The sequence below is a fragment of the Photinus pyralis genome, unplaced genomic scaffold, assembly GCF_008802855.1.
Source record: "Photinus pyralis isolate 1611_PpyrPB1 unplaced genomic scaffold, Ppyr1.3 Ppyr1.4_LG8, whole genome shotgun sequence".
In the NCBI taxonomy this organism is placed as follows: Eukaryota; Metazoa; Arthropoda; class Insecta; order Coleoptera; family Lampyridae; genus Photinus; species Photinus pyralis.
Window position 1 is genome coordinate 6183390 of NW_022170819.1, and position 15750 is coordinate 6199139.

Consider the following 15750-nt stretch of genomic DNA (forward strand, 5'->3'; position numbering starts at 1 on the left):
CCTCATGAAATTATATTATATTATATTTATAAATAAAGTACCTAAGGGAAATTGAAGGAAATCCTCCTCCTTTTTTGGAAAAATTTCAAGCTTTCCTCCCTTTTATCGTAATCGTAATAAGTGCGGAGAGTTCAACTTGACGGTACTTTTCTCATGATCATAAGAAAGTCTTTGATCAGTATCGATTCTGCACGCCACAATTTTTAAATACAGTATGAAAAATTGAAGGAAATCCCCTGTAATTTTGTCGAAAAGAATTCAAACTTTCCTCTCTTTTATCGCAAACGTACTAAATTCGGAAAATTTAACTTAAGGGTACCTTTATGATGATCATAAGAAAGATTTTGATTATTATCGATGCTGCACGCCAGGATCATTTAAAAAAAGTAAGGAAAATTGAAGAAATCCTCTGTAATTTTTTGGAAAAAATTTCAAGCTTTCCTCACTTAGTGTAAACACAATAAGTGCGGAGAACTTTTCTGATAATCATACGTAAGGCGTTGATCAGTATCGATTCTGACCTTTATACGCTTTCGTAAAATGTATAAGGTAGCATTTTCGGTTGGATGGTTGCTCTGGAAAACTGCCACCCCACATAATTTAAACCATTTTATTCACGTATAAATTTCTAATTGACACGAAATCACTACACTTCCAGTTACCGAATCTTTGTATACCGAGCACCCTCTCCCTCGTTTCGGGATTTCTATAATTATACCAACATAAAACGCTTGTCAATCACAGAAGCGTATCCCGGAGGACCCGCATGCGATGACTCATAATATTCTTTTTGTGTGTAGTTTTCGAACGGATACACATGGAATCTCGTGACTGATAGCTTTTAACTACATTTTCATATTTGTGTTTGCTTTTCGTTTACGAAATTGAAAGAATTTGATTTGCTGAGTAAACATGTCGATAGTGTGCTATTGCCTAGAAATATACGAATTTGGGGTTAAATATGTAGGTATGTATTCCAATTAAAAAATATAAGGAAATCGTTCACCAACTATAATTAGTATCGATCATCCCCTACTCAAAGTTTAATCTCACTCGATTTCTAAATATTTAACGTAGACCCTAATTTTTAAATCATTCATTAATCTACGGTACATTTAAATAATTACACGCAATGGAAATCATATAGGAAATTTATACTGATATCGCCATTAAGGAAACGCATTCCCCCAATCGTCGACTAAGTGGATACCTCGTATTAATTATTTATGTTGTAGATCAACTGCAGTAAAGATTTATGTCTTTAAATTTAGTGTTTACCATATAATTTAAGATAACGTTTTTAATTGACCGGAAGTAGGCAGATGAGAAATTAACAAATTGCTTTTTAAAAGTACCTGTCCATTTTCAAGCATTTCGTAATAGAAATTGCCATATTGAAATGTAGGGTACATACAAAAGTATAAAGATAATTTAAATGAATTGAAAGGGTTGTGCCTGCCATTCCATTGCTAAAAACTATAAAGAGTTAAAAATAAGCAGCTGTGGTAAACTTACACCCCTTGATTTTAACTTGAGGGTATTGGAAGATTGTCATCCCATAGCATTCGACCCACCAAGCTTTGTTAAACTACATAATATACATAGGAAAATCGTTACACGTTAACCAAGAATAAGAAATGTGAAAATATACTGCCCGCCATAAGTGTCTGTTCGGAAATGTTGGCTAGCAGAAAGAAAGCCTCGCGAGGAATTTCCAATGGTCTTGATTGACGTCCACAGAATTAACCTTTCAAGATTGCTTTTTTCTTGTTTAGTTTAAAGACCATGTTTATGATTCTATTTTAATTGTTATAATCTCTACCCATATTCTTCGTACCGTGAGCCCTTGGTGTGAATGTCGGGCTCCATTACATAACAGTCGTATAATAAACACATTCATTTCCGTGTTCCGTGATGGTGGCACAATATTTTAAATATGGATGAAAAATTATAATTACGAAGAACCCTGTGGAAGGTACTCAATAGCTCTTTTTCTTGCCTTGTAAACAATGAAGTTCCTAGCGCTATCTGGTGCGATTAAAGGAGGGCAACCCTGATTTGAATTGATTGTTCTTTTTTGTTTTAAAGTATTTAATTAAATTTTAAATTTAAAATTCTCTTCAGTAGTATAACAGTAATATTGTATTTTGACCTATCGGAATTATCAAAAGGTAAATTTAAATCCAATAAATGCATCAAAAGTCAGCAAGCGATTTTTAATAATGTGTCTTCTATAATCTTTCCTCCAAAATCGACACAGATTAATTAGGAAGTTCATTAATAGATTTTAGCCTGGCCAAGGCTAGGCGCGCACTTGCCATTTTATATACCTGCAATATAACTTAAAAGTAACGGAAATAAATTCAGTGGCTTGTTGCAAAAGCAGAAGAAAAGTTGGTACCTTGAAAATTCAAATGCAAAAACCTATTATAAAGAATATGAGCACTTGTTGGCCTGGATGAGTAGGAAGCATCTTTCAAACAAAGTCTTAAATGTATCGTTAATGCTGGCATATATGAAGGAAATTTCAATTTATATCTTCTACACTTTGGTGCCCATTCATTCAAAACCTCAATCAAAACAGCGATTAAAAAGTGGAATAATAGATTTGGCACCACGCGCGTTTGTGAAAGCTTTCGACACAGGATACGAGTCAAAGATATCTTTTATATTTGCAGAAAGCGATCTGAGGAAATTTGTATTTCAGTTCCGGATGATAGTTTCATATGTCATACTTAAGTAACGTTACTTATGTAGCAACCTTTAAAGCTCTGCGTGTTTTACTCAAATTTTTTCGCACGCTCAATGTAAAAGCAAAAAGGATTCAAATGAGTTTAAATTTTTAGATTTTCAATGTATTTTGCAAGTCAAAGAACCTGTTGAAATTGGTGTCAGTTCTTAGTTTCATTTTCTCGGAATCAAACAGGGTTCCGCAATTTTTTTATATTCAATGTAACCAAATTCAATGGTTTATTTATTGTTACTTATTTTGTAATATTAATAACAAATTAATACTTGGTTAGGGGGTAAGTGTAATTACTTGTATTAGTCGAAATCAAATTGAAGTTAGCACCGATACCACCCGGACACTTGCGCATGGGCGATTCTGCCGTTTTATGTCTATATGTGTACCAAATTTGGTTCCAATCGGTTCACCCGTTTAGCCGGAAACGAGAGTTCAGACATACAGACGGACCGATCGACATAATCGAGATTTTGTTTGATTTGGAATCCTGGTGCTTCAAAACGCGTATTTCCGTCAAAAAAGTGGGGGGGGGGTCATTTTTCACCCCAATGCAATATCTCCCTTACTAACGTGCGAGTGGCAAAAATTAAAGTATTTAGCGGTAAAACATGAGATGGCTGGTGAAAAACCATAACTACACCGGTTTTCAAATAATCAATTTTCAATGTTTCCCCAACATGGCGTTAACAAATTATTTTGATATACGTTAACCTGGCCCATTTTTGTATGGCGATTGCCTGTGAAATACTGAACGAATGAATGAGAACAAAAGGGTCTGTTTCATTCTCACCCCATAAAGCAATCTACGCCTATCACAAAGGAGATGTAAACAATTTTACTCATGGAAATTATATTTATTTGGAAGAGACCTACGTAATAAAAACTTATGCACGAATCTGTATCATTTCCTCAATACATCTCTCCGCAATTCCTATTCGTGGCGCTGATACCGAAAAGAGAGAGGTACACTTTTAGTAGGTGTATAATAAACATAAATATACCCTGGAAAGACCCGGCGCTAGTACCTACGTAAAGTTTTTTTTTTACAACGACAAGGGTTAGGGTGTGAGACAAGATGGGGTTGATTTGTCGGCGGGATAGAGAGAGAGGAAATTCCGTAGTGCGTAGGGGAAGCTCCGGCGGATTACAACAGGACCCACGAGGACGAGAACCAAAGGGATTTATATGAGCTTTGGAATTGATGTAACGTAATTTTATACAGGGCGATCAAATGGTTGATTTATATTACGGTAATGCAATATAAAATTCGATAGTTTTTGATTTAGTTAAGTAAAAAAAAAATATCGCCCTAAATCAACTGCGGTTGCATAGGAATTTACTTCCCTAACGTGCGATTTACGAATTTTTGTTTGTTGAAAAGGTCAAGGTGGATGTGCTTGATTTACAAACGTGAATGTACCCATGACGGTAATTTGTTAATTAGACGTTGTTGTAAAAAATTAAAATAGTGTCAAGGCGTTGTCATTAAATTCTAAAATAACTGTATTTCGAGTTCTGTTATTATTATATCATGATACTTGTTTCAAACGCGCCTTTATCAATGTCAAAGTTTGCTCTTTTTTATCCTGAGCACATACTTTGCGTTACCATTACCATTTATGGAGATATCTGACAAAAAATTAAAAATTGACCTTACAAATCTTCAAAAGAAGAGCACACAAAATTGAATTCAAACGTGTGTTTAGAAAACAATTAGAAGAATCTTGAATTGTCTTCTGAAAACGGGCCCACCAGAAAAACAAAAAAGTACTTTTTTTTGTAGTGTTTTATTACTATTTGCAATCAGTATAAATAAGGTTACAATACTATAAGCAACTGCATTTGCTGGAACGGGGGTTTGAATTAAAATGTAAAGGAGCTTATATCCAGTGATAATCAGCTCTGTTGTTTCTTAAGCTTTTGTTAAATGTGAAAAGCAATTTAGTTAAACCTGAACGGTAGGTCTAGAGTTTTATATCTCTTCAGTCTATTTGTATCATTACTGTTGTCTAAGAGATTCATGGCGAGGACATTTGTATGCACTTCTAATTTATTTAGGTATTTTGCACTACACTTACTCACTTCATCTTTGACTGAAATGATTTTTAGGTCGTCGCGGACGTCACTGTTAGGTATAAACCATGGGGCGTCGGAAAAAAACTAAGTAAAAGCTTCAATAAAGGTAATACATCAGAATGAGAGAAATATGCAATGCAGGTCAAATTCAGGGAGCGGCTTTCGATGCAGAAATCCCAAGAGAATATTCCTTGCAAGATTATGCGGGGCGAAAATGTTGTCTCGAACACTGGTTATACAGGGTCGCTATTAAAGATGGAACCAAAGCTTTTGAGCTTTGGCACATGGTACGTCGAAAAATTCCCTTAAAAACTGTCAGTATCTATTGTGTTTTTGTCACTTATTAAACACCTGTGAGTGACCTGCTCATTGCTTTTTTGTTACTTTTTCACGTTCTGTTAGTTTAAAGGCATCTAAATTCAAAGTGCAATACATTGGCCAGCTAAGCGTATGGAAAGCATTTTCTAATTTTTCTGTATTATTTTTTGATTTAACACCATACATGTTTAAGGTAATAAAAAAGAGAAAAAAACTAAGCTTTCTGATGCTGACGATCACATGAACTATGCTGCTTTTTAAAATGGCGGTCGCACTCAAAAACAATGTGTCAAACATTTTTTTTAACGGATCAAAACATCAAATGGAAGCATTTTAATTTTCATGTCTGTATCTCAAATGGTTTGAGCGTGAGAGTTTTGGTTCCATCTTTAATAGCGACCCTGTACATTCAAAATAACGTATTTTTTTAAAGAAGCCTTATGGTATCCAAAACTATAGAAAGTTTGCTACCAATCTACCTACTTTAAATTTGCGGTCAGTGGCGCGCTTCTGCATGGTCAAGGAATGCTTTTTTTTTAATGGCAACCACTAGTTTTCCTACATATTCTTAAGAGTACACTTTTTTCGATATATCAGCATAAAAAACATAGTGTCTTACATAATCAAATTTAAGAGAAAAACTCCAATTAAGGGAAGCAGCTATGTCATGTTTTATTTTATGTTGTTATATTAAGAAAAGTTCATGTATACCTCACGAAAAATAGTGCTTTCCATTGAAAACCCCTTAGTTCGGTAGACGCCTCGGTAAATATCTTATAAACATGTAGATTTTTATACTTTTTAATACCATAAATTCCCATAACTAACAAAAGAATAACGTTTTTTTCAACGCCAACTAGTGAAATTATTAAATTAATTAATTAACACCACTTTAATAAATTTGAATTTTTCTCTTAAATTTGATTATACTCGTATAATATAATAATCCAAATATCCAAAAAATGGTTCAAACCCAAATCGGGCAGGAGGTATGTTCCATGAATGAAGAGAAAACGACTCTCAACCGCGCGTCGAGACCATTTATAATATTAATTGTATATCGTGTGGACTAATTAATAAATCAATCACAGAAATAGAAAAAAAAAACTGGTAGCAGTTCTTCTGAACGTGATTTTTCCTTAGAGTAAAAAGGTCGGGGGATCTAAATTTTTGTCGGAGGCGGGTTCACTTAGTGGGACAAATCAATTCTTGACTTTCTTAGGGCCGCATACGTCGGGTCGGGTGGGTTTATTTGTATCAGATACCTCACTACAATATTTCGGGAGTAAATTCCTGAAGGTAAATATTCCGAATTCTTTGGGGTAAATAGTGTAGGATTTGCTTCGTACGAAATTATAATTTGAATAGTATGTCACTAGGAAAACTTGTTCTGGAGAGCATGACATTCTGTTACTGAGTCTTAATTTTGATAGGGAAAGGGCAATGAGTCCTTCTGACCGTTAATTTTTTCTAAAGGTGAGAGGGGCACTTTGATGGAAGCAGATTCGCATTAGAATTGAGAACTCGGGAGCTTGGGCTAAAAAGAAGTGAAATTCCTTCCAAGGATGAGCGAATGTACATCAGAGGAATTTTTTAATATCCTCTTTGGACGTGCTCGGGCAATCGACCTATTCCGTATACAGAATAATTGCCAGAAAATTCATTGTGAGTTAATTATAACTCAGTGGCAAGAACTCCCCTCCGCTAAAGAAACTCACCCCCAAAAATGCTCGCTCGAAAGAATGAAATTTGGTTTTATTGAAATGTGAATTATTTGGATATATTTAATGTAGAGAGAGGCAAATAATTGAATGTTTTTATTTTCTTTAGGTTATCGATTTCGAAGCTCACTTCATCATCAGTTTTATATAGAAAATGTAATGTAACTCATACGATCCTTCATACAGATGTACCCATTTTCATTCAGCATTTAAATGACGGTAAGCTATTGTCATTCATTTTCTATATAAAATTGGAGTCGTTTATATATTTTAGCAGTCTGATGATGAAGTGAGCTTCGAAATCGATAACCTAAAGAAAATAAAAACATTCAATTATTTGCCTCTCTCTACTTACCTGCTACATTAAATGAAATTTGGCTTTTTGCTTTTTTATTCGCATTAATTTCCCACTGCAGGTCGCAGTTAAGGAATTTAGTAGTAGCACATCTCTTTCGCTCCAGTCTAAACGTGAATATTTCTTCTGAAGAAAAGAAAGGCTATTTCCGACAGAGCTCTCTTTCCTTGGGGGTGAGTTTTTTTAGAGGGGCATAATTTTGAAGCCGAAGATATTTCGGATTTATACTTATCACTCAAATATTCGCCTCTGGAACCTCGTCAACAACAAAACGCACTCTTAAACTCTTCAAGAAAATGAAATGCGGTTTATTTTCTTTTACATTTGCATTAGTGTTAAGATCCTATCGAAACAAATAGGACTTGTCTTAGAAGAACAAAGCCAATTGGGATCTTTTTCCAATTATAATCGTGATTTTTTAGCGAGGTTTATCTTAGAGGCAAATAACCCACTTTTGAAGGGTAAATTTTTTCGTGGAATTTTTTCTTGGGATGCGTGATTGAATTTAACGCGACAAACTTTTCTGTTGTTAATATTTTGGGCAGATTTTTTGAGGCCCCAAGTAAAACTCGCCCCTGAAATATTCGGCTCTAAGGAAAATGCGTACCCAAAAAAAAATATCGGCCTACAACAACGAAATATCGGAATACGACGGGCCAAACATTCACGTTTAAACATCCGCATAGCGAAATATTTCTTTTTGGGCCATTTTGAGGGAAACTATTTAGAAAAGTGGTGGCCGTCTCGGTACGTGAATTCATCCTCGAATAACCTCAAGAAACACATTCATTATACATCGTGGAAACTGGAGAGAATGAAAATATTTCCAGGCTTATTTTTCAAGAAATTTGGGAGGTTAATATTTTGGGTAAGTTTTCTGGGGTGAAAAGCACGAATATATCTGGTTCTAATTTTAAGGAAGCGACTATTCCGATCGTCCACAATCTTCGAGGGTGGATGAGCACACACAGAGACGATATTTCCCTACAAAAAAAAAATTATTCATTATATTACCAACTGTAACGAAATTCGACCTCACGAAATCGACTATCATGAAAAAACTTAGTATTCCGCCCTGACTGGTAATTAATAAACTACGCAGAAATAAAAAGAAACCCTCACTAGAAACGCGAATTTTCCTTGCGGAAGGTTTCCCAGAGGATGTGCAACGAATTTTAAGGGACGAGGTTTCTTAGGGGCGAATATGTAGAGCGGGTTTTTTTGGGCAAGTAGGTATGGCGGATCGTAATTCGTAATTAACCAGATTTCTTGGGGGTGAATATTTCGGGCAAGCTTCCTTTAGGTAATACACATTGTTTGTACAAATAACCGAGCGCGGAGCGAATATCGAAATAAGTATAGTAAGCGAATTTGACGAGGGCTAATATTCCGATGGATGGATATTCTTTGGGTGAATATACCGTGTGTTCCAGGTTGAACGCACCATAATCAAACAAAATTAATGTATTTTGTCACGGTGGATCCGCGAGGTCTTTGATATGTATTTGAAGTTAGCGTTCAATTGCACTTGCCTGATGCAAAGTAATATATATGTTGAAATGTCAAAGGCTTCGTGGATCTTTCGCGAAAAATACTTTACCCTTTGCGTTTTACCTGGGACACACTGTATATGGGAAATCTTTGTTTCGACAAGGTAGTTCTAACCAGGTTATTTTTACTTAACTGAGTGTATTTTTGTGGCATTGAATTCCCTCAGAAGGATAGATATTGCAGGGGGATATGTCCCTGTATGGACAAATATTTCAAAACGCAAGGAGTGAAGCTTCTTGGAGCTGATTATTGTCTGCATGGTCTGATTTGCGAGCTAGTGTTGTGGGTCCAAATTTAGAATGCGCATTACTTTATTCCGAGCTTTATTCTTTTACATTTACATATTTGTATTCAGTTCTAGATCAAAACAAACACAAAATAAAATAGAACCTTCTAATCCTTCTAATACTTCTGAACATAAACTATCCTTTGGAGGGAGGTATTTTTTTAGGGTTTAAAGGGAAAGCTATATCTCTAAAAAGATTACTCCTCAAGAAATTTTCAAAACATATATTACTACCTACTCCTGCGGGAAAATTGAGTTCTGATTCGTAATTAAGTAGATTTTCTTCCTGGAGGTGAGTGCTCCTGGAGAAGAATATTTCGTTGCCAAACTTTCGTCTTTTTTACATCTTTCACATTGTGTATGGTGAGTTCTACTGGGGTGAATAATCTACTGGAGTATACTTTACTATAATTTGTATTTTTTGAAAAATTCCAGAAAGCAAGCGATTGTTGAAAACAGCATGGTATACCCTTTTAAGGTGGCGCAATATAGTAGCTCATGCGAGGAATCTAAAAAGAACTCTGTTAAGGAGCGATTATTGCTAAAGGTTTAAACTTGTGAATGAAGCTTAATTCTTATTTTATAACAAATTACTATCATTGTGCGATAAAAATGAAAGTGTAACGCCAACGACAACATTTTTATTTGAATTTTTTTGGCTACTTTTCCCCTGATTATTATAATAGTTTTATTTTGATGCAATAATAGTGTGATATCTTCGCACAGTTATCAATGTGGTATTGTTTCAAATTACCAGTTGTCGCCGTAATACCTAACAATTCTGACGTTGCATACAGATAACGAATACACGTTTAAAGCGCTGTGGAAGTAGATTCTTGGAATTGGAATGGTGTGGGTTTGGAACTAGCCCAGGATGTTACCGAGCGAATACTTCTTTCAGGAGGGTTAGTATTCCGATAGACAAACAATTCAATCTAGGTTAATTTTAGTTATATCCGAGTAAATTTTCGTGGCATTGTTTCCTCAGAAGGATGTAGGGAGATATGTCGGCGCGGGGAAAGTTTTTCGCAAGGCAAGGAGTGAAATTTCTTGGAGATGAATCCTGTCATGCTCGCGAGTTTTGTGAACTAATGTTGTGGATCCAGATTTGGAATATTCCTTTATGCGTATGTTCTGGATTATATTATCTCTGGGACGAATTCACTAGAGCAAATATACAGGGGCTAATGTAAATGTTTTGGGAGAGCGAACATTCCGATGGTGAATGTACAGAGGGTATATTCCTTGGGGACATTTTCAGCGGAAATATACTCATTCGTCGTTGGAAATATTCTGTTCTATATAAGGAAACACCTCCAAAAAACGTTTCTTCAAGAAAAAATCATCCGGGAAGTATATGTGGCATTTTTAGTGCATTTTCATAAAAATTAAAAAAAATGGTTATTGTGGCCCATCTGTCCGTCCGTCTGTCTTTTCCTACGGCTGTGTCGCTACTATATCTTTATTTAAGAGGTACCTATAGTTCTACTTTTTTCACCTTTGATTCTTTGTGGTGTCGCTGTCGAAGCTTACACCACAGAAGGAATTTTTTCTGCGTTATGACTAAAAAAGTTATAGTAAAAAATCAATTTTTTTCATGTAGTACCTACCTACCTACCATAATATTAAAGTTTTGCCGTTTAGTATGCTTATAAATTGTACCTATACGCGAGGATGCTTCTTATAAAATCACGTTGAAATGACGTGCCAAAGGATACCTTGCACATACGCAGACAAAAACGTTTAATTGATTTAATAAATAAAAAATAAGCACATTTTCAAAAGCTTTTCAGCTGTTCATCCTTCGCCTAAGAAGTGGTTGGGCAGGAAATTAGTGCACAGACAGGCGGACTAGGGTGTTAAAAATCATAATTAAAATGATAATGTGATTCATTTATGCATCCCCACAACCTGGGTTAACACGGAAGCATACAATAAACCTCACTCATTTAATAATAAAAACCAAACTGTGAAATTCCATCCGCTCCATCTTTCTATCTCTCCTTTTGTTAATTTTTGAAGAAATACTTCAAAATGCAAGGTTTCGGTCTTTTTCTTTCTGAACGTCAAAGAAACCAAATCAGCCAAACTTTGACGAGTTTGATTCGTATCACTGTTGCATACCTATAGCTCGACTGTTTTTCACCAAATCAGCCAAACTTTGACGAGTTTGATTCGTATCACTGTTTGCATACCTATAGCTCGACTGTTTTTCAAAGTTTAATTTTGATAGGTAAATTCGTTGTTGAATCCAAACTGGCCTACAGTCGTTTGTTTTTGAGTTATGGACAAAAGTTCTTTGTAATGATTGTTGCATAATATGCCGTTTTCAAAATAACTGTGCGGGGTCAGGTAAAGGTATCGGACCTAACCTCATTTTTAAATGGATTCTATTAAAAAAGTTTTACAAAAATTCAAAAATTGTGTGAATTTTTTGTATTTTGAACTATTTGAATCTTTTTTAATTTTTAAAAATCTTTTTTTAACCTTTTTTGAATTTTTTTGAATCGTTTGAATTTTTTTAATATCATTTTTGCTGTTGTGTTTGGAAAGGAGAACTTAGTATGCTTTCTCTTTAGACTAAAATATACAGGGTGTTCGCTTTAAAAAATTGAGGTTAGGTCCGATAATCTTGTACATGATTCCGTATCAAAAAAAAACATTTTAAAAACAGAAACGGCAACAATAATTTGTAATAAACACATTTCCGATAACTTGATAAACAAAGAAATAATAGATACGATTTACGATTAGTCGATTACCTTTTTAACTTCACATTGTGTATGGCGAGTTTTATTGGGGTGAATAATCTGGTGGAGAATACCTTACTAAAATGTGTATTTTTTTATAAATTCCTCAAAACAAGATTGTTGAAAACAGCGTGTGCATGCAACTACACAAAAATCGAGGGTGAATTTCTTCCGAATAAATCGAGGGTAGGTATGTACGTAGGGAACGTTTCATCTAATCTACACAAGAGTGCTAAAATTCACATGTCATTATTGTTCATTTATAGATGCTTGTTTATCTTTCATTTTGTAAACATTATTTAGAAATTTCTATCGTAAAACGGATACCTTGACGAATACTCAAAGAAAAATTTTCAAAACTAATGAGATTCGCATTAGTATTTGTACGTAAGACCTGTACGATTTTAAAGTTTTAAAATTTTTAAAATTTTAAATAATACCTACTAATAAATATACTCATAGTATTTAAGTATTTAAATACCTTTTAATGTTTTTGTGCACGTATTTTTTACAAATAAAATACCAATCCTATATTTATTTGCATTTGTCGAGTAAAATAAATAAATAAGTTGAGATTCTTCCCTAAAATGAAGTGCTTAATCGTGGATTCAGATGGCAGACTGTACAACGTGCATCTGGCGTAGGTGCTGCCAACTACACGTACGCAGCGCATTTAAAAATCAATAAAAGCACCTCAACAATTGGAGATTTTATCGCACAATTAAAATAGTAGCACGTTTTTAGCCAGTATCTTTGGTTCTTGCAACTCTAGAGACAACGGGCGACGTTGGATAGAGTTCAAAAATAGGATCACGATCTAGAAGTCTTGGAAAAGAGCTCAAATATGGCAATATGGCTTTAATATTAAATTATGGTTTGGCTTTGGGTGTGTTAAACGCAGACCGTTCCTTCAAATGAAAGGCACTCCTATCGTATCCGCCCAGTTTAGCCCACAGGAAGAATGATTTATCTTCCTAATATTACTCTTAAATTTGAGTTGGAAACGCATATTGGAGCAAATTCAGTTTAGAAAGTGACATTTTGAGGATGTTGGGTAGCCTACTTTAGTTTAAGACTAGGTAATTTCTTTCAATTTGGTCGCCCAGAAGCATTAGATTTTCCAAAACACAATTGAACTTTTTGTTGTATGACTATAAATTATAATAGTACATTTGCATCACAATTGGCTACTGCGAGTACGAAATAAGACGCTTTGCTTCTATTAGCTCAAGGAGAAATTTACTAGTTTTTTAGTTGTTGGTGATTTTTTCTAACGTGGCTAGTAATGTTGAATTGTAATTTCCGTTACAAACGGCTCTCGCCTTATCGCAGATTACAATCTCTTAATCTAGGATCATGATCAGTTTGGTGAAAACTCAAACTGAGTTCAACCCCAGATGTGACTAGGTGGCGCACTAGGAAACGTACACACGTGGATAGGAAACATGCTTGGTTAGTAAGCTCGGCTGGAATGTTGCTTCGTCAGCTTTGCGCAGTGGCGATATCGTAACCAATGAGGTTAATCCGAGGTGCGATTATTGCTAGTTGAAAACTTTTACCAATACCCCGCCAAGAGGACGTGAAATACCGTCCGCTATGGCAATTTTTGAAAGCCCCTCCGGGGGTTATTTTAAACCAAACATTAGTAAATTTCGAAAGTCATGTTTTTCTATGCTCAGCGTTGTTCCATTTCCTAGTTTTCCACAATTATATAGGAAGGATAGGATTCCTGGATGGCTTACGTTGCATTTTGTCATAGAGTTCTGTAGGTTAGCTGGGGATAAGCAAAAGATATCTTTGCATACAGTTGTATAAAGTATAAAAAAGGTGGGGTTGCAACACAAAATATTGCGTTCATACACTTTTCCAGAAACCTTTCTAAACATTTCCCTAATCTGTATCTGCGATCTGTAGAAGACTCTACGTTTTATTACTAGATGGCGGGGATGTTAGAAACTGAATTTTCTATACAATAATTTAATTTATCGTATTCTAGTATAAACATACACCAGAGCTTTTATTACAATTGCATAATGCCATAACGATTCTATGATTTATGATTACAAAATTAAATTTAACAGTATCGAATAAATAAATTGGCAATGCATAAATGTTTACTCAAGGAATCATAGTGTATCTATTTATCCCTTTCAAATGGCCGATTTTTCGTGCGGAAACATGATTTTTTAATAGTAATGACATTTGAACAAATTGGGGCGAAAAAGATAGCTCGAAAAAATCCATAAATTCCATTCGAAATTTATAGCCGAACCTTAAAATGAATGGACAGTGCACCTTTTAGAAAAATACATGAATCGTGAACGGGGTAGGTGCTCGTTTTGGAAACATCAAACAACTTTTGTCTGAACACGATCCCTATGTGTTCTGTGTAGTGTGTATGTACAAGAGACCAATTTCAAATTTTTGTTGTTGTTGTTGTCTAGTTCACATTCATACTTTTTTATTTATTTTAATTTAGTCATTCTAATTAGTTTTCATACCAAATAGAATATGTCTATACTAGGTATCGGAAAAATTTCTAGGGTTAAGTGTAAGAACAGGCAGCGGTTTTTCTGCTGCACTGAACTTCGCCCTTGCTTGGAAGTCCTTTGGTTATTTTTTTTTCTATTTCCTCAAATAAAGGCAATATTATTATTATTATTATTTGATTTTCTCGGTCTTGCCGGTTCTAATCCTAGTCAAACGGACTATTGTCAAGTCTGGCTAGTTATTTCTGAGGAAAGTTCTGGTGATGCTGCAGGTTTTGAGTATGACTGCCTTCTGAATGTGATGATGAGTGTATGTATCTAGATCAAGTTGTTGTAAATGTTGTTTAAATGTTTTGTGTGTGATTCCAGTTGTTGATATTATGAATGGTATTATATGTACTTGCTTTTGCCTCCATATTCTCTCCACTTCTATTGCTAGTTCTGTATATTTTTCAATTTTGTCTGCGTATTTCTTTATTGTATTTGCATCTATTGGTATGGCAACGTCTATCAGGTAGGTAATATTTTGATCTTTATCCTGTAATGTTATGTCTGGTCTATTACATATTACAGTTTTATCTGTGTGAATTGTGATATCGTAATATAGTTTGTAATTAGTGTTTTCAAGTATGGTGATTGGTGTGTAATTGTAATATGGTGTGTGTTCTGTAATAAGATTGTATCTGATGGCTATTGCTTGGTGTATAATCTTGGCTGCTATATTGTGTCTATCTGTGTATGCAGTGCCAGCTAGTATTTTACATCCTCCAATTATGTGGTCAATTGTTTCAGGGTGTTATTTATTATTATTATTATTAAAAATGCCAAAACCCTTACCGGATTTTCTGTTTACTCAAAAAGTGGCGCTAATACTGACACTGCCAGTGGCGGCGTTGCCATCATCTACATAAAAAACTCATTCTCAAATCTCAAGTAACCAAATTACTCGTAATACAAACATTGACGCTGCCTTATTTTAGGCGATTTAAACTGCTACAATACCATTTGCGACTGTACATGAGTGTACATCTTACAAACACTAGTGAAAAGGTAGTCGAATATTCCATTTGTATTAATCCAAAATAGACCAAATCAAAGCCAAATTACTCGACATATACAACAGTATCTGGAGCAACCACATTTTTCCCCACAATTAGCAAGAGGTCATAGTGATACCAATATACAAACCGAAAAAAGACAAATCCAACCCCTTGAGCTACAGGCCATGCTACACTCTGCAAGCTGATAGAGAAAGTAGTAAGCTACAGACTTTTCTGGTTTTTAGAGCACAACAATCTTCTCTCAAAATATCAGAGTGGCTTCAGGCAAACCATTCCCCTCAGAAATTTCGGATTAGATGGCAACATACTTGCGTACATCCAAAAATTTCTCAAAGAAAGACGTTTTAAAGTGAAATACAACGGACATTCCTCTAGCACCATGTTCCAAAAGAATGGG

General features: G+C 34.9%; 1 protein-coding gene and 1 non-coding gene across 2 annotated transcripts in view; one reads left to right on the forward strand and one right to left on the reverse strand.

The window, feature by feature from the left end:
- Positions 1-15750, reverse strand: part of LOC116177725 — a 124791-nt gene that overhangs the window by 102040 nt on the left and 7001 nt on the right. The gene's annotated exons all lie outside the window — the stretch shown is intronic.
- On the forward strand, positions 13288-13428 carry LOC116179878. Its single transcript, XR_004147062.1, has one exon. It is a non-coding gene; the product is annotated as a U4 spliceosomal RNA (small nuclear RNA).